The 27,777-nt window shown below is 34.8% G+C and overlaps 1 long non-coding RNA gene and 1 pseudogene across 1 annotated transcript in view; both read left to right on the top strand.

The window, feature by feature from the left end:
- The window catches only part of LOC144576518 (uncharacterized), an 803,862-nt gene that overhangs the window by 515,102 nt on the left and 260,983 nt on the right, over nt 1–27,777 (top strand). The gene's annotated exons all lie outside the window — the stretch shown is intronic.
- On the top strand, nt 17,445–19,443 carry LOC100406429 (ATP-dependent RNA helicase DDX3X pseudogene; annotated as a pseudogene).

Genomic DNA, 27,777 nt, shown 5'->3' with positions numbered 1-27,777 from the left:
TGCTAATTTGAGAATGCATATTAAGAAAAGCGTCATGGTGCAGTGCGTTTTTTTAACAATGTGATTTTAGGTTAAATGCCATCTTGACTCTGCCAAGTGAAGTGATGAGAAAATTATACAGGCATTTAAAGTCATTAAAATATTTTGCATTTTTTGGGGTCACTTTCAACGTTTTATTTTGAATTGCTGAAGTAATTGCCTTGAATTAGGGTGACTTTTTTGCTTGTGTTTCTGATATGTCAGTTAGCTATTTTGTGGTGTGAGTTTTAAGAACATTTTTTGTGGCCTGAGTGGTATCCTAAACCTAGTTAGATAGTTCCTTTAAAATCCTAATTGTTTTTGACATTTTGTGATGGAGCAATCAGGACTATATTTAAGTCCCTTGCTGTTGAATATTAGCAAATAATTTTAGGGCTGCAAGTACATTAAAGAACTTTCTTAGTAAATCTAATAAGCAGTCAATACAACTAATAATTGAGTTCAGTCTTAGATTCAGAAACATCAGTGAGATCAATAACTTTATATCTCATTTCCAAAATTTTTCTTTTTTCTCTTCCTTTCTCTAATCCAGGTAAAGACATATGTATCGTTATTATCTGTGTTCAGTATAATAGAAAATATACATGCACCGAAAACCAACTTTTGATGAAACTAGTATTGTTTCAGCTCCATGTCAAAACTCTTGTATTGATTCCCAAACTAACTCAAATTACTTAACTGGTTAAATGATTAGTTCTATTGAGAAAAAGAGTCAAACTATGTAAAATATTTGAAGAGATTTATTCTGAGCCAAGTATGAGTGACCATGACCCGTGACACAGACTTCAGGAGATCCTGATAACATGTACCCAAGATATTCAGAGCACAGTTTGGTTTTATACATTTTAAGGGGACATGAGACATCAATCAAGTTCATTTAAGATATATCTGTTTCTGTCATGAAAGGTGGGACAATTTGAAATGTTTTGGGGTGGGGTTGTACAGAATATTTAAAGAAGCAGCTTTAGGCTAAACTTGATTTAACATGACAAACACCAGGTATTTCCTTTCAACAGAAATGATTTCCTGCACAAAAATACACTTTCAAATAGCTCTAAAGTAAGAATTTATTTAATTTTTATTGCTGCAGAGCAGTTCTATTCTAGGCTGGTATTGACTGGTCTCAAGCTTACTAATACATCTGTGGTCAGCTGGTGTGTTGGCTAGAGCAGGCTGGTCCTGGATGGCCTCAGTCCCATGTCAGGTTTTAGCCTGAAGTGACAGAGGAGCAACTGGGCCACACATCTCTGTATATGAGTTATAAATGCAGACATACGGCATGCACCATTCTTGTTCTAAGTATTAGAAAGAACTGAGTTATTGGCAAGCCTCTGCTTGCATTGCATTTATTAATGTTACATCGAGTCATGCAAGTCACATGAGTAATCAAGATTCAAAGGCTGAATAAAGGGACTCTCTGCTTTGATTGTGTAACCGGATCAGCTGCAACCAGATTTTCCAGAACTTAGGTTCTTGGCCTGATCAACCCAGAACGGGGAGGGGGCCTCAGTGTCGAGGTGAGTGTTACAGCTGAAACAATTCGTAGACCCAAAGAGTGTGCTGTAGTGCGGTTTATTCGGCAGAGTGAAAGGACATCTTCCATGACTTGGAAGGGGACTCAGAGGGGGTGCTGCTGCAGGATTGGGCCGCTGGAGCTTTTACCCAAGTTATTTCCTTCCTTCTTGTTCTCATCTAATGAGAGGGGTTTTTTCAGCCTTTCTCTGGATTAATTGATCTTTGAATCCTTTACTGGATTGGTTACTGTTTTAAAACTCTGAGTCATTGAACCTCCGCTTCCAAGGGTCAGAGAAAGGAAAAGTCCCTGCTCTTGAACAAAGTCCCTAAGAGCCAGAGGCGGGAAAACTGGAAACAAAGCCCATAGCTGGCCAGAGGTGGGAAAATTGCTGCGCTTGAAACAAAGCCCCTAGCAGACCCTGGAAGTTCCTCTAATACAGTCCCTCAATGGGAAGCGAAGAATTGATAGTCATATATGCAATCTATCCTAACATTATTAAAAACTCTTTTTGAAAAATATAATTGTTTTTCAGATTTCTATGAAGCGGCATGCCCAAAGCTCCATGATCAAAGTATCAGTAATCAAGTAGATGCCCTTAGTGGTAGGAAGTGTTTTCCCATAAAGTTAAGTTATGGGACTTACAGAGAGGCTGCTGTCAAAAGGAGTACATTAACATGCACATCCTGAGTCATAATCTAAAACTTCTTTGCAGAAGTTTGGTCAAAAGTTGATTTTTTTGAAAGTTAGTGTAGGCTAGCCCACCCAACCCACTAAAAAAGAAATCAAGTATTTGCCTCTTGAATTGCATTTTCTTCTAGTAGATAGGTATACCTGAATCACATGTTACATTGGAATGTAAAGCTCTTTCTCCAACATATAATATAATTAAATTACAGAGCTCTTTCTCATATATATTTATTCAGTCTTTCTCTAACAATTCTTGAGATATTCTATTACAGATTTAAGTTGAAAATTAATACCATTCAAAATTGTTCTAGTGTGTGTTTGAACAAAGTGGTGAAAAAAGCTTCAACAGCTGATAGTTTTCTCCGCTTTCTTTATTCCAACTGCCCCAGTTACTACCACAAAGGCAAGTTTTTTTATACGTATGTTATCTGTGATCTAGTACTAGTCACATTTCTAAAACGAATCATTTTGCCCTCTCAAACTTGGCAATATCTTTTTTTTTTAAATTAAATATAAAAACTTTTTGGGACAGGTATGGTGGGTCATGCCTGTAATCCCAGCAATTTGGGATGCTGAGGTGGGCAGATTGCCTGAGGTCAGGAGTTCATGACCAGCCTGGCTAACATGGCAGAACCCTATCTCTACAAAAAATACAAAAAAGAGCTGGGCATTGTAATGCACGCCTGTAGTCCCAGCTACTCAGGAGGCTGAGGCAAGAGAATTGTTTGAACTGGGAGGTGGAGGTTGCATTGAAGCCGAGATCATGCCACTGCACTCCAGCCTGGATGAAAGAGTGAGACTCTGTCTCAAAAAACAAAAGACTTTTTGCTGTATGAAATTGTTACCCATGTCAACAGTTCCCTGTAGTTAAAAACTTTTCTAATTGCCTGGAATTAATAAAATCCCGTTTCTTGGGATGCTGATCATCTGTTTGCCATTCATATATTAATTAATAAATAATAAATAAATTAGTTAATCAGTAATAAGCTGTGATTATTTCCTCTAAGCTAAGGGCAGTGAAGGATACCAAAATTAAATGTATATTCACTGGACTCAAGCTGCTTATGATATGTTGTACATAGAAGGCATAAATGTAAATGGTAAGTAAAAAACCAAAAATAGACAATATATAGCAAGTGACTGCTCTTTAGCCAATCACCTTCCTTATTTTACTCTGTCCTTCTCCAGAATGACCTGGTGACCATGCCCTCTTCATAATCTCTGGTTGTGATCTATCACTGGGACAGAAGGAAGGTAATCAATACTTGCTTTCTTTATAAATAATGTATCACTTAATTCTCACAACATCTTTGTGAGGTAGATGTGTATTACAATATTTACCTCACAAGTAAAAAAAAATAAACCTGGAGCCATTAAGTAAACTTCTATAGAATACATGATTCTAGATACAGATCTTTTAAGACCATAAGTCTACAACTTTTACAGATTATCAGGTCTTCCTAAAATTTTACATCAAAATACTCCAGAGGACAATAACTTATTTTTTGGGGGAGATTATGGACGTATAGGCCAAAGTAGTCAACCATGAGCCCTTTTTTATTCTAAATTCCCATCTAAATTTTGTTGTCAGCATTACTGCTTCCCTGTTCACAGGGAATTTCTACACTTATTCATGGGAAATGTCTGTTCAGAAGGAAAACGAACTTAGCTGGAGACCCTTCCAATCCTGTATTGTATACTTAAAAATTTCTAAAAGAGTAGATTTTATATGTACTCACTACAAATAAATGATAACTATGTGAGCTAATTCATATGTTAATTAGCCTGATATAGCTATTAAAGTATACATATTCCTAACATCATGTACACCATTATGATATACCAATGTTCCTTGACTTAAGATGGTTTAACCTAAAAATTTTCAACTTTATGATGATATGAAAGCAATAAACATTAAGTAGAAATCGTATTTAGAATTTTGAACAAAAATCCTTTCTAATAACTTTATTAGAAAATAGGCTATGTATTAGATGATTTTGCTTAACTGTAGGCTAATGTAAGTGTTTCAAGAATGTTTAACATAGGCTGAGCTAAGCTGTGATGTTTGGTAAGCTAGGTTTAAAAAAAGCACATTTTTGACTTACATTATTTTCAACTTACAATATGTTTCTTGAAATGTATCCCCATTATAAATCAGGAAGTACATGTGTATGCAGTTTTTATTTGTCAATTAAAAACACAAATAAATTTTTAAAAAATCACACAAAACACAAATTTAAAAACCCCAAAACCTGTACTTCAAGTCAGGAAGGTCAGACTCTGATTCTGTTTTAATCATAAATATCTGTATGACAGTGAAAACAAAAAGAAAAACAACAACAAAAAAAGAAATACCAGACATGACCACAAAAGCACAAAAGCAGGAATGGGATAAATGTCCCTGTGTGTGTGTGTGTGTGTGTGTGTGTGTGTGTGTATGTGTGCTTTAAAATATAAGACTTTATTAAGAGTTTAAAGTGTCATTGTGAGACAGGATAGAAATTTTACCATGAAGGTCTTAGAGTGGCTTGTCCAAGGCCACAGAGCAAATAAAAACCATATGCATCACATAAAACATCTGAATGGGGCACCAGAAAAGTCATAGTTGACAGTGTTAGTGATTTGTAACTCCTGGATGCAGAGTAGTATACGTAAGGGCCCCAATCCCTGTCCTTTGCAGGTATTCAAGTCAGGGAGTACAGGTTCCTTGCAATCAGATTTCTGCCTTTGTGGTTGTGTCTGCTTTAGCAGTCATCTGCGATTGTCAAGTTGGGATTTTGCTCTTCCTCAGCCATCAGAAGTCCCTAGGTTTCATTACCAAATTAAACTTTGGGGTAAATAAAATCAAGATAAGATCTCTGTGTTCTCTAGAAATACTACATTAATAAGTCAAGGATGCATACTGCAATTTTTAGGCTAGCCATTAGAAGAACTGATAATAACCATATATACTATAAGCTAATGAATAATTAGCTTAGTGGGTGCAATATAATCACAAGGATCCTACACAGTATGTTCAATGATGATTATAACCTTCCCTTCTGAAATGGGAGCAAAGCAATCATTCACTATCATTATAGTTGACTCTTGAACAATGTGGAGGTCAGGGCATCAATTCCTTCCACAGTTAAAAATTCATATATGACTTTTGACTCCCCCAAAAGATAATCACTAATAGCCTACTGTTGACCAGAAGCTTTATTTATAACATAAATAATTAACAAATATTTTGTATGCTGTATGTACTGTAGTTCTACTCAGTATTTTACTAGAATTCTTAGTAAAAAATAGCAAAAAATTGTTTATTATAAGTTTTTTTGGTGTAGTTTTTTGGGTTTTCTATAGGTAAGATTATGTCATCTGCAAATAAGGCAATTTAACTTCTTCCTTTCCCATTTGGTTACCTTTTGTTTCTTTTCCTTGTCTAATTGCTCTAGTTAGGTCCTTTAGTATTGTGCTGAATAGAAATGGTGAAAGTGTGTACCCTTGTTTTGTTCTTGATCTTAGAGGAAAAGCTCTTAGCTTTTCATCATTGAGTATGATGTTAGCTGAAGGCTTGTCAAAAATAGCGTTTATTGTTTTGTGGTTTATTCCTTCTGTACCAAATTTATTGAGAGTTTTTTTAATTATAAAATAATGTTGAAGTTTGTCAAATTATTTTTTTCTGCATTTATTTAGAGGATCATATGTTTTTTGTCTTTCATTCTGTCAATTGGTTTACCACATTTATTGATTTGTGATGTTGAACCATCCTTGCATCTCAGGGATATATATCAGTTAATCATGGTGTATGATCATTTAAGTATGCTGTTGAATTTGCTTTTAATGATATTTTTTAAGGGTCTTTTGCATTTATGTGCATTAGGGATTTTGGCCTGTAATTTTTTTTATTGTAGTATCTTAATTTGGTTTTGATATTCAGGATACAAAATTAACATAAAAAATAAGTTGCCTATCTATACACTAATAATGAACTATTTAAAAAAGAAGTAAAGAAAATGATCTCATTTGTAAAACATGAAAAAGAATAAAATACTTAAGAGTAAATTTAGTGAAGGAGCTGAATGGAGTTTCAGTGTACAGACACTGTAAACTATAAGATATTGATACAAGAAATTGAAGAAGACACAAATAAATGGAAAGATATTTAATATTCATGAATGAGAAGAGTTAATATTATTAAAATGTCCATATTACCCAAGGTGGCCTACAAATCAATGCAATTCTGATCAATATTCCAATGTAATTTTTCATAGAAATAGAAATCCAGTCCTTAAATCTGCATGGAACCACAAAAGATTCCAAATAGCCAAAGCAATCTTGTGAGAGAAGAGCAAAGCTGAAGACATTACACTCCCAAATTTCAAACTATATTACAAAGCTATAGTAATCAAAGCAGTATCATACTGGCTTATAAGCAGATACATAAACTAATGGACCAGAAAGGAGAGCTTAGAAATAAACCCATGCATATATGGTCTTCTAACTTTATTTATTTATTAATTTTTTTTGCCAATCAATGAGAGCTTGTAAGGTTGCTCAGGTTGGCCTTGAACTCCTGGCCTCGCCTTTGCAAGGGCCACAACATCCGGCCAGATCCCCTTTGGACCCTGGTCTTCTAACTTTAATGAGGGTGCCAAAAATCCACAACAAAGAAAGGAAAATCTCTTCAATAAATGACAAAGAAAAATCTGAATATGCAAAATAATAAAATTGAACCTTTATCTAATAGCATATACAAAAATCAACTCAAAAGGGATAGAAGATCTAAATGTAAGACCTAAAAACAAAAAACTCCTCAAAGAAAATATGGAAAAAAAACCTTCTGGCATTTGTCTTATTAATGATTTTTAAAAAATGATACCCCAAATACAGAATATCAAAAGCAACAGTAAAGAAGTGGGACTACATCAAACTGACAGGCTTCTGCATAACAAAGAAAACAATAAAATAGAAAGGCAACCTGAAAAATGGGAGAAAATATTTGCAAACTCTGTATGTTTTAAGGGGGAATGAATATCCAAAATGTATAAGGAACTCACACAACTCAAGAAAACAAACAACCTTATAAAAAATCAACCTAGGATAAATGAACAGACATTTTCCCAAAGCATACAAATGGCTAACAGGTATATGAAAAGATGTTAAACATAATTAATAATCAGAAAAATTAAAATGAGAAATAATTAGATATCATCTTATACCTATTGGATGGCTAATATAAAAATGTCAGCAGGTAATGTGTCGGCAAAGGTATGGAGAAAAAGGAAACTTCATATGTTTGTGGTGGGAATGCAAATTAGAACAGCTGTTATGGAAACCAGTATGGAGCTTCCTTAAAAAATTAAAAATAGAGCTACTATATGATTTAGAAATCCCATCTCTGAGTTTATATTTTAAAAAGTCAGTATCTTGAAGATATATCTATACCCTCATGTTTACTACAGCCTTATCTACAATATCTAATATATAGAAACAACCAAAGTGTTCATCGTTAAATGTATGGATAAAGAAAGTGTGGTATATACAATGGGATATTATTTAGCCATAATAAGGAAGAAAATTCCGCTATGTGTGACAACATAGGTAAATCTGCAAGACATTGTGTTATGTAAAATTAGCCAGGCACAGAAAGGCAAATTGTGAATGATTTCACTTATATATGGAATCTATGAAAGTCTAACTTGTAGAAACAAACAGCAGTGTATAGTGGTTGTCTGGGGCTGGCAAGGGTAGAAAAAGTGGAGAAGTTTATTAAAGGTACAAGCTTTTCATTATAAGATAATTAAGTTTGAGGAATCTCTTGTACAACATGAGTGCTGATGAATGCATTAATTTGATTGTGATAATCAGTACATAATGTATATGTATATGAAATCATCATGTTGTACAACTTCAGTATATGCAATCTTTATTTGTCTATTGGATATTTGAAGATAAAGAAAGAGGACATGGAGAAAGAAAAAAGTCAAGAAAAAATGAAATGTTAAATAATTGGAAAGGAAGAAATAAAATTGTCATGATTTGCAGATGACTGATGCTGTTTGTAGAATACCCTAGAGAATCTATGGATATGTTTTCAGAATACACGAATGAAGAAGAAGTCATCCAGATTCAAGATCAACATACATATATCAATTGTGTTTCTATATATCAAAGGAAATAGGATAAAATAAAAAATTCATATCATTAATATGACATCTGAAATGGAGTATTATGAATAATTTAATTACTTCTTACACAGAAAACTTATCAGTTATTATTGTGGAAAATAGGAGAAAAGCTAAGTAAATGAACATATATACAGTGTATGTGAATTAAAAACTTGATATTGTTCAGATGTCAACTTTCCTCAAATTTACTATTGCATTCAATGCAAATTCACTCAAAGTTGAACAGATTTTCTTGTTGAAAATGCAAAACTAATTCAAAACTTTGTAGAACTTAGAGTAGTCAAGACAATCTTTAAGAGGAAAAAGAAAAGAGTTGGAATAGTTTCACCAAAACATTAGTATTTTATAGTCACAGTAATCAAGTCATTGTGATGACAATGAAATACAAACAAACCAATGTACTAACACGACATCCAGAAAAACACCTGCACATCTTCAAATTGCCATGTGATTTAAAGCAAAAATGCCACTTCAATTCAGTGAGAGGAAAGCTGGTCTTTTAAATAAACAATGAACAAGAAATTAAAGATGTGAAAAAAATGAATCTTGATACCTAGCTCACATTATACACAGAGATTATTTTGTACAGAATGTAGGTCTACATGTCAAAAGTAAAATAATAAATATTCTAAAAGAAATTTAAGGAGAATATCTTCATGGGTTTTGGATAGGCAATTGTTTATTTCGATGACACAATACTAAAAATAATGGAAAAGATGGTAAATTGTACTGTGTTAAAATTGAGAACTATTATTCATTAAAATCAACTCAAATGTCAGAAAATTCAGGTGACATAGTGGAAGACTATACTTAAATGCATGTAACTGATAAAATATTCATACTTAAAATGTATAAATATCCTATGTATCAATTAGAAGAAACAAGTAATCCAGTTTTTTAAATGGGCAAAAATCTTAAATAAGTGCTCATTAAAGAATAGCTCCAAATGGCCTACAAATGTTTTAAAGCACGTTCGACATTGATCATCAAATTCAATAGCTGTAATAAGTGTTTTTAAAAATGAGTAATCTTGTGCAGTAAGTGTTTAAAAAGGTGACCAACCTTAAAGTGTAATACATGTTTGGAAAGGTGAGCAATTTAAAAAGGTGCTCAGGTTTTGTCATCAGTAAAATATGAATTTAAACAACAATGTAACCTTTGACACACCTGGTAAGATGGCTAAGATGGAAAATTACAGCAATACAAAAGTCATTGAAGATGTGGAGCAAATGGAATTTCTTATGCTGTTAGTGGAAATGTAAATTATTGCAATCAATTTTGAAAACTGGCAATTTCTACTAAAGCTGAACATGCATATTTCCTACAACCCTGTGATCAATGCATCTAAAACCTAATATAAGACTGTTTCATAGCATCACTGCAGGTAATAGTCCAACATCAAAATACCTAAATTCTCATAAACCATAGATAGAAGTATGACATATACATACAGTGGAGTACTTTATAGCATTTCAAATCTCACACAGAAAAGTAAGTTTATAGCAGTTACTTTTAAATGTTACTTAAAGTCTTGAGTCAAATGTTGAATTTTATTTTTGATGATAAGTTGTTGGACTTGATGTACTCTTATAAACTAAATTCAATGAGCACTTTCTATTATCATATATTCTATGTTATACATTGGAGATAGTGTAAAGGGAAATAATTTTGGAGAAAATGCTCAATATCTATTTTTGGTAAATGTTTTGTTTAATTGTTAGATATAAGTTCATGGAGAAAGTAATGTCTGATAATAAAATTAATCTTTTTCTTGTTAACAAATTTTATAAGATATATGTTATTTAATGTAAGTGGGCTAACTGCCACAATTAAAAGGCACAGAGTAACAAGCTGGATAAATAACCAATACCCAATGGTATGCTGTCTTCAGAAGACCCATCTCACATGCAATGACACCTATAGGTTTAAAATAAAGAGATGAAGGAAAATCTCCAAACAAATGGAAAACAGAAAAAAAAACAGGGGTTGCAATCCTAATTTCAGATGAAACAGACTTAAAGTCTGTTGGTTTAAAACAAATGAAGATCAAAAAGGACAAAAAGGGTATTACATAATGGTAAAGGGTTCAATTCAACGAGAAGATCTAACTCTCCTAAATATATGTTGACCCAACATAGGTGCACCCAAATTCATAAAGCAAATTCTTAGAGACCTTCAAAGAGACTTAGACTCCCACACAATACTAGTGGGAGACTTCAACACCCCACTGACTAGACAGATCATCAAGGCAGAAAATTAACAAAGACTTTCAGTACCTTAACTCATTCAGGACCTTAACTGGATCAATTGGACCTGACAGATACCCATAGAACTTTCCACTCCAAAACAACACAATATACATTCCTCTCATCACCACAAGGCACATACTCTAAAATCGACCACACAACCAGACATAGAACAATCCTTGGCAAGTAAAAAAGAACTAATATCATACCAACCATTCTTTTGGACCACAATTCAATAACATTAGAAATCAAGACTAAAAAAATTGCTCAAAACCATACAATTACATGGAAATTAGAAATCTGCTCCTGAATGACTTTTGGATAAATAATGAAATTAAGGCAGAAATTAAGAAGTTCTTTGAAACTAATGAGAAAAAAGATATAACCTACCAGAATCTCTGGGACACAGCTAAGGCAGTGTTAAGAGAGAAATTTATAGCACTAAATGCCCACACTTAAAAGTTAGAAAAATCTCAATTTAACAACCTAACATCACAGCTAAAAGAACTAGAGAACCAAGAGCAAACCAGTCCCAAAGCTAGCAGGAGACAAGAAATAGCCCAAATCAGAACTGAACTGAAGGAAATCAAGATATGAAAAAAATCATTCAAAAGATCAATAAATTAAGGAGCTGGTTTTTTGAAGAAAATAATGAAATAGGCCACTAGCTAGAATAATAACAAAGAAAAGAGAGAAAATCCAAATAAACATAATTAGAAATAACAATGGGGATATGATCACTGGCACTATAGAAATCCGTATAACCATCAGAGACTATTATTTTCCAATAATGTAAAACGTATAGCATTTGTATAACAGCTCAAAAGGGTAAGGCAAGTTAAATTGTGTTTCAGCTTTTTAAAATTGCATGTTAATTTGCTTCACTGTGAAGCTAAGCATCTTGACACGAGAAATGGTACTATGACTTTTGTATATTTCTACACACTTGTAGTGAGCCCCATGCATAGTTTGAGAGATACATTTGAGAGACAAGATTACAAGTTAGTCAAAGAAATTGTGAAGACTTTATATCTTACATGCTTCTTATTTATAGATGATTTTTAGCTATAATTTAACCAATAGATGTTGATTACAAGCTGATAAGGAAGTTATGCGATTTCTGTTCAATTTTTTTGAACTGTCTAGCAATTAAGGGATCTGAGTAAATTGGAGTTTATGATTTTAATTTTATTTATCTCTTCTGTGTTGTCTCTGATTTTTTTGAGAAGTCAACTGAACTGTTAGATAGTTTATATTATTATGTAGGTACTATATTCTAGGAGATGTTTTAAAACTCATTGTATCTAGTATAATTCCTAATATCTTCATGAAATAATTATTATTCCCATTAGGCAAAAGAAAATTAAGGTTCCGAGAGATTAGATAGTTAATGGGATTTGAATAATGGTCTGTATAAATTGTTAATTTATACTTTAATAATTACATTACTATGTTTAATTCATTTATTTGTTCTTTTAGCCATATATATTAATTTCCCATTATGTGTCTAGCATGGCTATAGGTACTGAAATTGCAGTGGTGAATAAGCCAGACAGGGTGCTTACTCTCCCCAGTTTCTAGCCTGGTAGAGGGCACAAATATCAAGTAAAAGAGTAAGTAAATAAACAGATAACAGATGGCAATACTTGTATGAAGAAAACTAAAAGGTGATATGATGTAGATAAGGACACTTAGCTAAGAGGAGATCTCATTTTAACAGATCTGAATGATAATAATTAACCAGCCATAATAAGATAAGAACTCTCTTTTCCGGTAGAAAACACAGCTAGTGCAAAAAGCCAAATATGAATCAGTTCATCCTGTTCTAGGGAAATGAGAAATTGAATGTGCTTGAAATGAGTGGGTGATGTGAAGCATAAGGCAAGATAAGGCAGGCAGAATTAAATCGTTTGACTTTATAAGCCAGGCTGGTAATTCATATCTTAAGTGTAATAGAAAACTGCTAGAGTTTTAAAAAATGTTTTTTATGTGAATAGTGAATTGTTCATGGTAAAAGTTGGGGCTGAGAGTTCAGCGAGGATGTCCTTGTAGCAATATGGGTGAGAGATAACATTAGCTAAACATAGAAAGTAATGCAGATGGAGAGAAGCAGATAGTTTGGGATTCTGTTTTAGAGGCAGAGTTGAAAAGACTTTCATATTGTTTAGATGTGGGTAAGAGAGAAAAATAAGAATCAATGAGAATTTGTCTGCTTAAACAACTTGTTGAATGATAGCACCACGTATTCAGATGCAGATCATCGAAGAAGTTAGTTTTGGGGGTGTTATGACCACTTCCTATTCATCCCATTGGTGAAGGAAGAATCTTGTGCCCGAAATTGTAGGAGATGTTCAAGCACACAACACCTAACACAGGACAGATGAGATCATCCAGCCACAACACACTGCCTGCTGTAAAGGTCCACACAAGTGTTGCACTCAGGAGCTGAGTGATCTAGAATGGGCTGTGGGAGGCAGGCTTTGTTAGTAATGGGAAGGTGAGGTGTCCCCTGGTTCCTGCAGAAGTGTTGGATTGCCTTGCTTGGATAATTGCGTGCGTTTGCAGGGAGGTGAAATCTGTTAGGTTGAGGACAGGGTAGATAGAGTGTAACAGCTAACAGAAGAATTAGCTGGGCAGAGAACTTTTCCTACTGAGTAGAGGCATATCTGATGACAGCAAGAGACTCACAGATAGGCCTTTCAGGCCCTGTGAGGTTCAAAAATGTCAAGGTAGCACTTGAAACTTTGGGTCTTACCCTACATCAGAGAAATTAAGGTCCCTTTGGCCATGTTACATTTGAGATGACTGTGTAAAGACTGCATGCATGTGGAGACTTCACGTTGTATACATAAGTCTGAAACTATGAGAGGCCAGAACTGGAGGTAAAAATTTAGGAGACAAGGACATTTAACATCATGGGACTGAGTGGAAGAGTGTGTAGATAGGAAGAGAAAAGGGTTGAGCTTTAGATGCATTTCAACATTGAGAGTTGGAGCAGAGGAGAGGGAGCATCAAGCAGACTTGGAATAGTAGCTATTGACATAGGAAGAAAACCAGGAAGGCCAAGTATTATGTGCTGAGAGAAGTATTTCAAGAAGGAAGTGATTATCTCTGACAAATGCTGCTGAGTTGTCATGGAAGATAAGTAATCATCAGACTCGCAACATGTTAACCTTGGCAAGGGAGTCTCTGTGTAGAGTTGTGGGCAATTGGATGTTCTTGGTAGGTACTTACTTATAGTTAGTTGAAACTAGTGGTGTCTGCTGCTCTGTAGCCTCTAGTTATGGTTTCATGTTAATCACACTATATAAAAAATAATCCCGTATGGAATCAAAGGCAAATTGATAAGCATGGAATTCCATAGAAAATTGGCCTCGTCTCCCTTTCACAGGCCAATGTAAGAATTTGTGAACTGTCTTCTACCCAATAGTGTGATTGCTATGGACATAGGCAGAAGTATAACAAGCACCCATGGCCCTGCCTTTCCTTCATGGCACACTTCATGATTGATTATGCTGGGGCCTTGCTAACCTTCTTTTAGTTTCACAAACAAGACAAACTTCCACCTCAGAGCACTGGCACATACTTTTCTCTCTGTCTAAAAATATAATCTCTTTTCTTCTGGATAATCTCAACCTTAGGATCACCTTAGGTTTCTTTTTAAATGTTTCTTTCTCAGGGAAGTCTCCCTGATCTCATAAGTTGGCTTACGTTTCCCTGCAATGCACTCTCATTCTGATTTTTCCCTTTACAACTCTTCAAGGCATCTTCATTTCATGTTCATGTAATTATCTGAGTAACTATCTCTTTTATCTGACTATAAATTCTATGAAGTTGTCCTCTCAGTATATTTTATTCTTCATGGTATTTCTGGTGCTTGGCACAAGCCCTGGTGTAAAGGGAGTGAACAATAAATTTAAAAAAATAAAATAATAATAAATACCAGAGGGTTTTATTGAGGGAGGTGGCAGATAATTTATTAATTCTTTTTTCTTCTTTTTTATTTTTATTTTTGGTATAGATGAAAAAATTTACTTTGGAATATTTACTACTGTTTGCTTCTATTTTTCCTTTGATTTTCTCTTCTCAGTCATAAGTGGAAGTGGAAGGGATTAATTCAAAGGTAGGGAAAAGGATGAAATCCATTTCAATTAAAAAAAATTACCTTATGTAGATTGGACATGCTGGCTCAGACCTGTAATCCCAGCACTTTGGGAGGCTGAGGTGGGAGGATCATGAGGTCAGGAGTTTGAGACCAGCTGGCCAACATAGTGAATCCTATCTCTACTAAAAATACAAAAAATTAGCTGGGCATGGTGGCAGTTGCCTGTAATCCTAGCTACTAGGGAGCCTGAGGCAGGGGAATTGCTTGAACCCAGGAGGCAAAGGTTGTAGTGAACCTGGATTGCATCACTGCACTCCAGCCTGGGTGACAGTGCAAGACTCCATCTCAAAAAGAAAGATTACCTTATGTATAGAATAATCTTATTAAAATGGAAATTATTCTGTTTAAATATTAGTATCACTTAATTTATTTGCTTCTGTGCTCAACTTCACTGTTTAAAAAATTTCATTAAACCTCAAACTGTAATAACTACATAAAAATAATTTTATTTCGGATGCTACACTAGTTTATATACAGATTCATAGCAGAATTTTATCTATTTTAGTGGTTATTTTTGCACTGCATATGCTTTAAACATGTTAATGACTAACAAACATGGGAAGATTTTTTATTAATGGAATAATGCTTCAGAGTTCTTTTTGCTGTTCCATGGTCTTGAGTATCAGTAAGTCCTTACCAGCTGCAGACCATGTTCTGAGATGGCATTATCTACACTCCATACAGAATCTTCATTTCAACTGTGCCACTCACTCTGAACTTGGTGTCACTCAGTTCCTGATCTTAATATCTTTCTTCCTTGTACATCAAGTCCTTTATCTCACCACTAATACTTGACCCTGATTGTTTCCTACATTTCCCTCTCTGGTCTGAAGTGGTAAGTCTCAGACATGAAGTGAGCACATCTGCTTTAAAAATTGTGGTAATAAAACAAAACTGAATATTTCTTTGAAAGTCTTCCTGAAATAAAAATGACTGCATTAGTACTGCTGGGTCAAAATGTTATGTACCCAATAACTCCAATAGATGTGATAAATTTTTTTTTTCATTGCTAATAATGATTCAGGAAACACTACACACCAAGTCTGATCTGAAGTGTTGCAGTTAGGAAAGGCTTTGATCATTTGTAATCAGATTAGTGTCCAGTCACATGACTTTAATGGCTGGCTGTGAGAACCTGAGAAGAATGTGAGGAAGACATGAGAATTTTTTTATTTGTGTGAGTCTACATTGATATTATAAAAGTAACTAGTTCTGCCTTGCAGAAGAAATTTATCAGTTGTCATTGTCAAATCTCAAGATCATTGTATTGGTGCCTAATGGTATATCATTTGCTTTCTTAACTTCAAAAATAATTTAGCAGTTAGTGGGAAAAAGCTTTTGTATTACTTAGGCTTCCTTGCCCCTGTGTACTCTATTCTCTATGCTTTCCTTTTTTCTTCTCTTCAGAGAATTTGTATTTATTCTTTAGGATTCAGCTCAAGCATTTCTTTGTGAAAATGATTCCTTGTTCATCTCTTCTTTCCTCCCAATTCTTTGAGATAGTCAGAGGTCCTCTCCCCAACCTGCTCCCTGGCATCTTATATATGTATATTCTTAGATAATTTATTACATTGTAGTGAAATTATTTGTTCACAAATGTAATTAGGAGTAAATTTGCATTTTGATGGTTCAACAAGATAGATTCATCAAGGACAGAGGTAATATCAATCAACAGTCTTTTAGGCATAGATTATAATTTTCATCCAAAGAACAATATATAAAAAAATCAATAAAAGAAAATGACTATATAGTAACCTTTATTTTTTTATACACTCGTCCAATTTGTCTTTCCATATAGAAAGAAAATATACTAGTTAGTCAGTAATCTGATATTTTCTCCAGTTTCTTGAGTACTTTGTTAATATTTCTTAACTATCCTAATTTGGAATAAATACTGGGACACTCTAAGGCTTAGAATAAGAACCAGAACTGGGGTTAATTCATTGTAACCAGGCTTCGTACAATGCCTAAGCATTCATCTGATCAGCCTCTTCTCTGAAAACAATTTGTGCTTTAAAACCCTTAGTTCATCTACTTCAAAACTACTAGATGAAATGCATATCTACTCTTTGAAGATTAAAACATCAGAACATGAAACAAATGTTTGTTTCCTAGGACTATTATGACAGTCAGAGATGGATAAACGTGGCATTTGCTTCAAGTTCATGTGGCTGAATCTCAGAAACTACTAGATAAAGCCACGGGTAGGATCTAGAGTCAAACTACCTGGATTCAAAGCTTAGTTTCATGAGTAGCAAATTGTAGTTAGGGCAAGATGCTTAAAATTTCTGTTCTCACTTCTTTGTTTATAAGATTTGGATAATGCCCTAATTCATTAAATTGTGTTTAATAAACCATGTATGACTTTCAAAATATTGACTAAATGCTTCAGTTGGTAATATGACGTGTGAGGCTGATTAAAGATAAATTACGTTTGACAAAATAAATGTTAACTTTTAACACCTGTTATTAAATTGAATGTAGTTTTTTTTGCCTTCTTACACATATTTTCTTTTAAAGATAGATAAAATAGAGCCACAGTTCTCCTGTGAGACAGCCTTCACAGTTAAACAAACATATTCGCTCAGTAGGGGAAGACTCCTAGGTACTCTTCAGGGATGAGTCATGTGGCAATGGAAAATGCGCTTGGGCCGGGCCAGCAGTTTGCTGGGCTAGACCTGACCTCTTCAGATAATTGGAGTGGGAGAAGTACAGCCAACAAAGGGTGCTATATCCCTCTTTATTTAAGGAACAGAGCAGCTACTAAGGACGATTTAGGGTGGAGTCCCAGTAAAGATAAGGAGGCATACAGTAGTTTTGGATCTCCTAGTGATTCAAGAGTGAACTCTAGCTTCTTCAGTGACCATGGAAGTGGATCAAGGGGAAGATTTGATAATTGTGGATGGAGTGATTATGATGGCATTGGCAGCTGTGGTGACCGAGTGGCTTTGGCAAATTTGAACGTGGTGGAAACAGTTTCTGGTGTGACAAGATGAAGATGATTGGTGAAAACCACTCCCACCAAATGAACGCTTGGAACAGGAACTCTTTTCTGGACACAACACTGGGATTAATTTTGAGAAATGCGATGACATTCTAGTTGAGGCAATAGGCAATATATATATATCCTCTATATATTGAAAGTTTCAGTGATGTTGAGATGGGAGAAATTATCATGGGAAGCAGAAGTTACTCATTATACTCACCCAACTGCAGTGCAAAAGCATGCTCTTCCTACTATGAAAGAGAAAAGAGACTTGATGACCTGTGCAGAAACAGGGCCTGGAAAACTGCATCATTTCTCTCGCCCAACTTGAGTCAGATTTATTCTGATGGTCCAAAGGAGGCTTTGAGGGCCATGGAGGAAAATTGAAGGTATGGGTGCAGCAAACAATATCCAATCTCCTTGGGATTAGCACCAAGAAGAGAATTGGCAGTACAGATCAATGAGGAAGCAAGAAAATTTTCGTACTGATCTGGAATTCCTCCTTGTCTGATTTATGGTGGTGCTAATATTGGTTAACAGATTTGAGACTTAGAACGTGGATGCCACTCTTTAGTAGCTGCTCCAGGATATCTAGTGGATATGATGGAAAGAGGAAAGATTGGATTAAACTTTTGTGAATACTTGGTGTTAGAAGAAGCTGATCAGATGTTGGAATGGGATTTGAGCCTCAGATACACAGAATAGTTGAACAAGATACTATGCCTCCAAAGGGTGTCCACTCCACTATGATGTTTAGTGCTACTTTTCCTACGGAACTACAGATGCTTGCTTGTGATTTCTTGGATGAATATATTGATATCTTGTTGGCTCTAAGGAAGAGTTGGCTCTACCTTTGAGAATATCACAAACAAAGTAGTTTGGGTAGAAGAATCAGACAAATGATCATTTATGCTTGACCTCCTAAAACATCCACTAGATCCTAGGCAAGGGTACACTAACCTTCGTGTTTGTGGAGACCAAAAAGTGTTCTTATTCTCTGGAGGATTTCTTATGCCATGAAGGATGCCATTCACCAGTATCTATGGAGACCATTAGAGGGATAGGGAAGAGGCCCTTCATCAGTTACCCTCAGGAAAAAGCCCAATTCTAGTGGCTACAGCAGTAGCAGCAAGAGGACTGGACATTTCAAAGGTGAAACATGTTATCAATTTTGACTTTCCAGGTAATATTGAAGAATATGTACCTGGCATTGGCCAAACAGGAAGTGTAGGAAACCTTTGTCTGACCACCTCATTTTTAAATGAGAGGAACAAAAATATCACTAAGGATTTGTTGGATCTTCTTGTTGAAGCTAAACAAGAAGTGCCATCTTGGTTAGAAAACATGGCTTATGAACACAACTACAAAAGTAGCAATAGTGGATGTTCTATGCGTAGCAGATTTAGTGGAGGATTTGGTGCTAGAGACTACTGACAGAGAGCAGTGCTAGCAGTTCCAGCCTCAGCAGCAGCCACGCAAGCAGCAGACGCAGAGATGGAGGTGGCCATAGCAACAGGAGAGGATTTGGTGTAGGTGGCTGTTACCTACACTGATGGTATGGAGGCTTTTACAACACTGATGGACATGGAGGAAATGGTAACTCCCAAGGGATTGACTGGTGGGGTAACTAAGCCTGCTTTGCAGTAGGTCACCTGCCAAACAAGCTGATATGGAAACCACATGTAACTTAGCCAGACAATACATTCTGTAGCTTTAAGACCTTGCAGGACATTACCAGCTGTGATTCTCCACTAATTTTTTTTTTTTTTCCTAAGGGAGCTCAAGTTTCTGCAAGAAGAAATGGAAAGAACAATCAAGAGCCCTGTTCAGAAAATGTTTTGAAGACTTCATTGTTGTTGTTTGGATTAACTCCCCTCCCTCCTATCTCCCTCCCAAACTGAATTGATAATTCTGTGACTGAGGATCATTCGTTTGTTATTGTTAACTTTAGACAACATTTTATTTTGATATCCTGTTGGCTCAGTAATGCTCAATATATCAATTGTTTTGACAAAATTACTGAACTCGGGCTAAAATCAAACCTTGGCACGTAGGTGTAATACAGCTTAACAGGAACCATCGATTCATCCATAGATATTTTAAGCATAAACTTATGTGGTAGCCTGCATTAGGGTTTTTTGATACTTGAAAACTGGGGAAAAATGACAAATATTGCAAAGCATATTAATGGAATTAGTTTACAATGTGGCAAACTGTATTAAGTTAAGGTTCTGATTTGTTCACTCTATCCTGGATAGGATTTTATAACCTCAGTCTTTAAACAAGCCATTCCCATCATGATGAGGTGATGTATGAATACATGCATACATTCAAAGCACTGTTTTCAAAGTTAATACAAGTAAATATAGCAATTCCCCTTTCAGTGTTTAGGCAGATTATTAATTGGGAGCTAGCCAAATGTGGGCATACTGTTACAGGGAATGCTTAAATGTCTGGTAACTTTAAATAGGTTTTTAGGAGAATTGATCTACTTAGACTTTTTAAATGCCTGCCATAAATGAAATTGAAATGGTAGACTGGCTGATCACAGCAATGACCGGCACTCGTCAGGGCCCTGGATGAAGTTTGGTCTAATAACACATGCTAGTGTTGATTATTTTTGGTCAAGAGAGTATAAACAGGAAAAATTATGCAGCAGGTTTCATTTTAAATGCTGATTCACATGACTCTATCAAGGTGTGTTGAGATGCTAAACTGGCTTACTATATACTTTGTAACAATGGCTGCAGAAGAGTAACACACTGAAATATTTTAGATCACACAGGTTGGAAATGTGTACATAACTACACAAGGTGTCAATTCTGCTCCACAGCACAGTTTTGGTTATATAGGTTTCCATTATATTTATAGTCTTGTTTGTGTTAAATCTGGCCAAAGATGAGCAATGAATACCACTGAAATGCTTCTGCCACTTTGAATTTTGTGGCTAAAATATGGTGATTAAAGTGCTCAATCTTTTTTTGGTGAGATAGGAAGATGGTGAAAATTTCCTGAAGTTCAGTAGATTTTCAAGTGTATTGTCTCTTGTTCTAAAACTTTTATTAAGTAGGCAGACTTGACAGTATTGAAGGTCAATTATTATGGTGCTATTTCAGTTAGTCCAGATTTTGGCTTTTGTACATTTTGCCCATAATTTATACAAAGTAACTCTTTATACACACACACACACACACACACACACACGTGCATGCACACACACACATACACAAACACATGTCTTGTGTGCATGTCTTTAAACTTCCAATCTTATTTTGTCTCATGAAGACTGTTGAATGCAGCTTCTCTAGGAAGGGGATGGGACTAGATTTCTAAAATTTATTTGGGACCATTGGGAAGAAAACTATTTGCACACAACAGATTTCTAGATACTTTTTGCTGCTAGTTTTATGTAATATTTATTGTACCTTTTGACAAATATTTATTTTTGTAAGCCTAAAGGCGATTCTTTGAAAGTTTAAAGAAACTTGACTAAAAGACGGTACCAGCACACTTGAATGGCACTTGAATGTTGAATGTCACCATGGGTGTATGAGCAGTCTGTAAAATAATTAGAAAATTCATGAAATTATATATTTCATGGTAGTCTGAGCTTTCAATGTTAAGTCGTATTAAACTCTTAAGTCAAATTAAGCAGACCCATCATTGGCATTATAGCTATAACTTTCTGATGTTAGTTAAAACAAATTGGTGAGTTGAAATTAAATCATGCCAAGGTTTCAGTACACTTGTCTTAAGATGTTAATGAGACACTTCAAAACACTGATACGAAGTGTCCCAATTCTCAGATGTTTGTTGTGTGAATTTTTATTTAATTTTGTGTATTTTTATTCAGTGAGTGTCTGGCACATTGCAATCCTCAAATGGTTATCTTTGTGGCACTGGCATAATCAGTGACTTGTACATTCGGTAAGAGCATTTGAGCAAGTTTTATCAGTAAGTAATATTTTCAGTTAATAAATAAGGTTTCAAAAATCAAGAAAGGTTTTAAACTTGCTCGTTGTAAAGGTTGCACCTCAAGTCACTGTAGCTTTAGTGACTGCTTATTGTATTAGTTCAGATGCTTGTGATGTATGTGTTGTACATATTCTAATTTTATTAAAGTTGAATAAAAAATAGATAAAATAAGACACATAAATTGAACAATCTCTCAGACTATCTGGAAACGCTTTTGTTCTTGGTATAATATTATGGACAATTGTGAATGTTCTATGGACTTTGTATTCTATAACACATTCTCTGAGGATGATCATAATGACAGATTGAAATATCACAATGATCTCAACCCCATTCTTAGCAATAATTTCATGTAATCATTTAAGAGTATGAACACTACAATTATATAGTGTTTAGATATTTTTAGTTGCTTTCACTCTTATCTATGAGGGGCTGTCCTTAATAACCATAGTTTACAAGATTATCCTGTGGGGTACGTTGCTATAATACAAGGTAGATGAGCTACATCGTGTACTGAATGATGATTTCCATGTATTTTGACAGGCATAGAAGAGAAATGGCTGATTTGTGTTTGTGGACATTTGTTCAATCCCTGAGAGAGATCAGGAGGTGAAATCTAAGAAATGTTAAGCCATCAAGAGGAAGAAGCTATCTTTTTGAACTTAAGATGGGATGACAGGTCTTCAGCCTGAGAACAGCCAGCATGTATGCTTTAGTTGTCATACTCAGGGTCAAAATAACTTTCAAAGTAGTTGCTTGATTATATTTCACTATGAATTTGGAGCTTTAAGCCTAAAAGAAGGTTTCCATAATTCACAGAAAAAGAAGGAAACTTTCTCTAAATTATTTCTTGTGTGCATATTTACAAAACCTAAGCACAGATTTTTCTAAAATATTTAAATATTCTACTTTAAAAGGTTTCATTCTTCCATGTTTATATAAGAAAATGTTAAAATATTTGTACACCTAAGATAATAGGCTTTCCACATTTAAGTATAAGTGATTGAATGGTGGATTATGAATATTACAGACCAGAACATCAAGAAAAAATTTTGCATAGTCAGTGAAAAATAATTATGGTCTGACATCATTTTTATGCTTATATCCATGTAAGGAACATTTTCACTTATTTTATGTTTAAATATCCATCATCAGTAAGGGAAGCTAATGATAAACATTTTTTCATCTACATATATCTTTGTAATGCATGTGTTTACAGATATGACAGCCATTTAAAATCAGATATTGAAATACACACTTCCAGGAGAGGAAGTGCACACAATACTTATCCTCTAGAATTTTGTCATTGCTCTCGACCACTGTCAGCTGTGTGCTTTCCATTGTTCTCTTTTCTGAATAGAGTTTGTAATTATATTTATATTATCCTTTCTCCACCATTGTATATTAGATGTAGGGCAGGAGAGGCCTTGGCATTTTAGATCATGGATTACAGAACTATGAGTAGCCCCATTAAGGTCAGATGAAGAAGACCACATACCAGCTGGATATCTGAACTTTGAATAGAATGAAGTAACTGGAAACTATTTGGAAATGTCAACAATTGGATGTGTCAAGGTGTGTTCTGTGTTGGGCATTAATAGTGTTCATAGATATTTGGTAGCCAGGTAGGTAATCTGTAGAAGAAGGCTAAACTTTTACCAGTTATGCTGCCCTCCTCCCACGACACACACAAACACACACACACACACACACACACACACACACACACAGTGCTAAGTTGTTCCCGGGAAGTAGCTGCCTACTCAGGGTCTATATTTCTCTGGATCCCTTGCAATTAGGTGGTATCATATATCCAGTTATTGTGAGTGTAATAATGCACTTAGGTGTACCTTTTCTAAGCCTTTTTTTTTTTTTTTTTTTTTGTCACATGCCTTAATTCAAGAAAACACATTGAGTGTTGAATTTTGGCAGTACCAAAACCACAAGGGAGAAAGAGTTCAGTTTTCATTGACTCAGAGCTTGTAGGAGAGCCATATCCTTATAAGCAAAAATCTTATTTTGGAGCTCAGTGTAAAAAATAAACCATTTAAGGTATTAAATTTTTAGCATCATACATTTAATTGATTATTACGATAACTATTAAAAATATGGGTTTGCATTTAAAAGTCAATTTCTTAAAATTAACTTTTTTTGGTGACTTTGAATTGCCACTGTAGTTTTTGTCTTTAGATAGATGGCACAATTAATTTTTCAAATTATTTTTTATTGAGGTACTTAAGCTGTCAACTTCAGTATTTTCCTCACAGACTTGTGTTTTCTCTTCTATCACCTTCATCTTTAAATTGCAGAGGACTAAGAAATTATTTGTCCCTCATGTTCTTCTTAAAGGTTTGAATGAGATTGCAGACAACTATCTCTCTGCTGTTCATATGATTAATATTGCAGACCCAACCTGGGATACTGTCAAGGTAGTGTAAAAGCAGAGCACTCACTTGGCAAGGGGTGGCATGGGATGGATAAGATGGGATGGATGAGATGCAACACAAAGCGATGAGGTAAGGTGAGATGGAATAACTATGTAGTAGTAACTCAGAAGTATCACAAGTTTTTGGATCACAGTAGCCTGGATGACTGTTCTTAAGTAAAGAAACAATGGTATTTCGTCCTGGCTTTGGATTAAAAGGCTTAAGTGTTGGCTATGGAATCTACACTCTTTGTCTTCTCCTTTGTCTTTATTGTATAGGCAGAGAGAGTTTAATTTTAGTCAAATCCTTTTATTCTTTAATTTTGAGCCATATTAGTTAAGATTTGCATTCTAGCACCTATTCTTTGAATATGCAAACAACTTTTAAGTATGCAAAATTTTCTTTAAGATGCCTCAGTTCTACCACTAGCACCCAACATTTTTAGTTAGTTTTTCTTGCCTAAAGCTCACATATTACTCTTCACTGATCCAGCATCCCCACTGAACCACCACTGGACTGTTCCACTTCATTTTTTCTAGTTCAGGTTCTCAGTGACTTCTTGGGTGCTCAGAATTTGCTGTTACCATGACTGCATATGTTGAAATCAATGAATTCAGTCTGGCATCCTGCCAACTCTCTCCACTCACTATACTTGCATATCCAAGAATTCATGGTCTTCTGCTAAATAAAGGACTGTGTTCAGGGATCACTGACTTTTAAGAGCACAAAACTAAAGCTTTAAACGTTTAAGTGCTCTCCACATCTTAGTGTTTAAACTCGTGCTCAGAGATGAATTCATTAAAATACACTTGTCCTCTCAGGCCACTTAGGATTGCCCACATACATGCACTCTCAGGCTATTTGAAAATAGGAGGAAGAGGGAACTCAACAGTGGATATTTATAGTACAGAGAGGATATTTCTAGTATAGAATAGGACACTGCTACATGAATGCAAAGTCATCATCAGAATATTGTTATATGTTATGATTTAGAACATTGTTATATGTTATGATTTAGAACATATAACAATATTCTGATGACTTTGCATTCATGCAGTAGTATCCTATTCTATAACCTCTCCAATACATTTCAGAATAAACTGTGGACATCTTGCTGCAAACTGAGAACAACAAATTAATAAAAATAAAAGATATAGGTAATCAAAAGAGGGCTTCACTTTTTCCTGAAAACTCAGACAAAATGGAGGCTCAAGTTCATTAGGGAAAGACTGGGCTGTTGATCATCGCATATGTGGATTGTCAGTTATAGGAGTTTCTTTTTAATTCATATAAAACCTTTGTGAGTGCAACATTATATCTAGAAAGTGGTTATGTTAATTTCCCTAGTTGTGATATTATCTAAGGTTTAGAATAGGCATTTATTCTAAACTTTAAAACATGTGGCAATTATTTTTAATGCTTGCAACTCAAAGTGACAATAACTTTGGAAAAAAATAAAGGTATTTCTGTAAATTCAATTAAATTAGAATGCTCAGTTTTTTTCTCAGAATAATGCTTTTTAAAACTTTTATTACTTGTGTGGTACATGCTTATTAAGGAAAATATGGCTAACACGGAAAAATAAAAGGAAAATTGTAAACTGTAATTTTACTAATCAAAGACATCTACATAACATTTAGGTGTATTTTCTTCTCAAGGTATCTATAACAGACACCTGCCATTCTTGTTGAATACTCAGTGTGTGTGTTTAGGGAATTTCTATCTTATGAAGTAGATCTAGCCTCCCATTTTACAAGCAGAAAACCCAAGGCTTATTTTCAGTTGGTGCTAGAGCTAAGTACAAGTACATTAACTTAGGCTGTACCAATTTGATATGCACACTCTGGGGTTTGGATTGAGAATTCCTGAGGCAAAGCAGAAGACACACAGGAGAATTTATTCCCGTTGGGATGGAGAGGCGGAAGCAGGAATATCCAATATCCAGAGGGAGAAGAAGCAGGAGTTTCAGCAGCAGCATCAGGCACATGATTTTGGTGATAAACATTTTATGAATGGCGTGACTGTGCCCAGCAGTTCCGGTGGCAGTGTAGCCACTTTAATGGTTCTAAGGTGTGATTTGTGTATTGCCAGTGACTTCTGGGCCCCACACTTGTTTTACTACCTTTCAAAGTTTGCAAGTTTCCTCATATAGTATCATGCCTGTAATCTTAGAACTCTGGGAGGCTGAAGCAGGAGGATCACTTAAAGCTAGGAGTTCAAGACTAGCCTGGGAAACATAACAAGACCCTGTCTCTACAAAAATAAAAAAAAATAGCCAGGTGTGGTGGTGTATGATTGTAGTCCCAGCTATTTGGGAGGCTGAGTTAGGAGGATCACTCAAGCCCAGGGGTTTGAAGTTGCAGTGAGCTATGATCACATCACTATACTTAAGCCTGGGCCACAGAGTAAGCCCTGTATAAATAAACAAACACAAAAGTAAAATAAAATTTATTTCCACTAAGATTATTTGAGTTAGTTTATACTGCTCACAACAAAAAACACTGAATCAGTGGATTATTTTTTATTATGTGATTGGAATCCTATTTTAACATGTTTCTAAGTCTGGGGTAAATTCTACTTATGAACCGGAATTTTCTGAAGGAAATTTTTATGTATGGTTTCAGAGTTATGTTCATAATTAAAGAAAACATTAATAAAAAAATTCCAGTTCCATTTACAAAGACAGAAACTGATACTTTTACCATTTTGTAAGTTATTTTTAAGGTCTCGTTCTGTTCAATTGTTTTGCTTGCTGATTTGATAATTTTGTTCCTTAGAATTCCTTTAAAAGACATAGGTCATTGATTACTCAATAAAGCCATTTTTTTGAAAATCTTTCTTTTTTTGAAAAATGGGTTTATTGATACATGCTTACACATGTTTAAATGTTCACTAGCTTTTAGAATATTTATAGAGTTGTGCAGCCAACCCAGTAATCTAATTTTAGAATGTTTTCATTATCCCAACAAGAAATTGTGTGTCTCTTCACAGTGATTACCCTTTTGCACTCTTTCCTCTCCCCATTCAGCACTAGGCAACCAGGCAACTACAAAGCTAATTTCTTTCTCTTTAGATTTGCCTATTCTGTTTATCTCATAGAATTGAAATTATACAGTATATCATCTTTTGTGGCTGACTTCTTTCACTTAGCATAATGGTTTTGAAAATCGTCTCTGTCATAGTACAAATCAGTATATAATTTCTTATTATGGATTGCCAAATAATATTTTGTCTTCTTGAAATTCCATGATTTATTTATCCATTCATCAGTTGATAGGTAGATTGCTTTCACATTTTTTGCTATTATGAATAATGTTGCTATGAACATCTGTATATAAAATCTGTGTGAGAATTTATGCTTTCATTTCTCTTGGGTAGATACCTAGGATCAGAATACCCAAGGTCCTATGACAACTCTGTGTTTACATATTGAGAAATTGATGAAGTTTTGCCATGGTGGTGGCACCATTTTATACTCAATTCAATTTCAATGTATCCACATTCAGTGCTTTCAGTTTCTCCACATTCTTGCCACAGTAATTGTCTGTCTTTTTTTATTATAGC

The sequence above is a fragment of the Callithrix jacchus genome, chromosome 3 (genome assembly GCF_049354715.1).
Source record: "Callithrix jacchus isolate 240 chromosome 3, calJac240_pri, whole genome shotgun sequence".
NCBI lineage: Eukaryota > Metazoa > Chordata > Mammalia > Primates > Cebidae > Callithrix > Callithrix jacchus.
This window is presented reverse-complemented; position numbering and strand designations above follow the sequence as displayed.